Source organism: Clupea harengus, unplaced genomic scaffold (assembly GCF_900700415.2).
Source record: "Clupea harengus unplaced genomic scaffold, Ch_v2.0.2, whole genome shotgun sequence".
Classification (NCBI taxonomy): domain Eukaryota; kingdom Metazoa; phylum Chordata; class Actinopteri; order Clupeiformes; family Clupeidae; genus Clupea; species Clupea harengus.
In genome coordinates this window covers 1-2,500 of record NW_024879888.1, presented here as the reverse complement: position 1 = coordinate 2,500, position 2,500 = coordinate 1, and the positions used below count along the sequence as shown (strand labels likewise).

Genomic DNA, 2,500 nt, shown 5'->3' with positions numbered 1-2,500 from the left:
CACACACACTTACACACGCTGACAAGAAAACACAGAGACACGGCAACACACACATGCACACATATGCTCTTTCTCTCTCCCTCTCTCTCTCTCTCTCTCTCTCTCTCTCTCTTAATCTCTCTCTGTCTCATCTCTCTTCATCTCTCTTCATCTCTCTCATCTCTCTCATCTCTCTCTCTACATCTCTCTCCCTCTCTTCTCTCTCTCTTCATTCTCTCTCTCCCTCTCTTCTCTCTTTCTGTCTCTTCTGTCTCTCTCTTTATGTCTCTCTCTCTTCATCTCTCTCTCTTCATCTCTCTCTCCCTCATTCTCTCTCTCTCTCTTTCTCTTCATCTGTCTCTTTGGTCCCTCCCCTTTTCTCCTCTCTCTCTTTCTCTCTATCACTCGCCTAACGTCACTGTGAAAACAGAAACCAAATTAGTAGACCCTTTTCCTTCAGTAATCTTGTTGTGTAAATACCATTGTTCTGACATATTCAAGCTAAGAGGAAATTAAACTACACAACCTTGTGTAAACACACTCACACACACACACTCACACACACACACACACACACTCACACACACACACACTCGCACACACACTCACACAGACACACTCACACACACACACTCACACACACACTCACACTCACACAGACACACACAAACACACACACACACACACACACACTTACACACACACTCACACAGACACACTCACACACACACACTCACACACACTCTCACACAGACACACTCACACACACACTCACACACACACACACACACACACACACACACACACACACACACACACACACACACACACAGGACTCTATACTCACCTGCAAAATGGAAAAGGATTACTAGAGTGCCTCTGCTCCATCCTCTCAGTTTATTCCTCTCCATCTAAGGAGCACACACACACACACACACACACACACACACACACACACACACACACACACACACACACACACACACACATACACACACAAAGACCACCATTCAGTAACACGTGACAAACTTTCTAAAACCCGCCATCCCCAAAGCCATTACAGATACACACACACATGCCCACACTCCACTCACTCATCCAACCAATCAAACCTGCCCACTCCCCTCACTCATCCAACCAATCAAACCTGCCCACTCCACTCACTCATCCAACCAATCAAACCTGCCCACTCCCCTCACTCATCCAACCAATCAAACCTGCCCACTCCACTCACTCATCCAACCAATCAAACCTGCCCACTCCCCTCACTCACTCATCCAACCAATCAAACCTGCCCACTCCACTCACTCATCCAACCAATCAAGCCTGCCCACTCCCCTCACTCACTCATCCAACCAATCAAACCTGTCAACTACAACTGAATGTTAGCAATGTTAGCTTTTTTCTCCAAACCTCTTAATTATATGTATTATTATTATCATTATTATATGTTTTAGGGCGATCAGTCAAATTTGCTTGAGGAAGCTGTCCACCTACGAATAGTATCTACGCAAAATATAATTCCAGATATAGTTCCACTCGTCGATCAATATGATCGATATAACCTCACACATGGACACCGTCAGAAAGAAAACTCTCAAAAAATACTAAACAAATCTTAATCAGCTTTCTGCAGAGCGCAATCACTGTCCTCAATCAGCCAACACCATTTGAAAACATAAACATTATCATTTAAAAATAATGATATCTTGAAAACATCACTGTTTACGGAATATGTCCGTGATGAAGGAGAGATTGCTATCAGGCCTGTTGAGCCGAAATAATAAACTGTATTTATACTTTCAAGCGTATGCACAAAGTGCTTTCAAAGATGTTTCAAAGCACTACACACAGGCCGACAACAGTATGAGAAGCACAGCCACAAAAGAAGCGGTGAAATCAATCAGATGGACTAAACATAAAACAAATCAAATAAATTAGGAATAAAAGGGCACTTTATAGTCCGCCGGTCTTTCTTAACTAAATACCGACATGGACAAACAGGGTTTGTATCATCCTAAGAGATTTATTTTTCAAGAATGATCTGTGAACTATACATTATCTCGCTTATATAAATATAATATACAGTATATATATATTTATATTTATATCAGCATTCTGAGCAGCTGTATAATAATCCCTAATGAATGAACCTGCAGCCTGGCTAATCTGCTGTAGATTACAGTAATACATTATTATTTCACAAACTGCAGTATTATATAAGACATAGTAACTCTCATCACAAGAACAAAAAGCTAAAACTATATGAGAAATATTTCTCAATGGCAGTTCTCTCAGTTAGATACCAGACTGTAACCGATTGCAGTGTTTCTTTTTATCATTATTTTCAGAACATTCATCTCAACCCTCTAAAAGAAACGTACATCAATAATTCATCAATTCAAATTGCTCAGTTACAACCGGTGTGTGTGTGTGTGTAAGTGTGTGACTGAGTATCTGACTGGAGAATGATCTATCCAAACCTCTAGAGCTCTCAAAGATGTGTGAAGGTGTGTTCTCT

General features: G+C 41.2%; 1 pseudogene; it reads right to left on the bottom strand.

Moving 5' to 3' along the window:
- The window catches only part of LOC122130634, a 32,914-nt pseudogene extending 32,003 nt beyond the window's left edge, over positions 1-911 (bottom strand).
- Between the last annotated feature and the right edge of the window lie 1,589 nt (positions 912-2,500).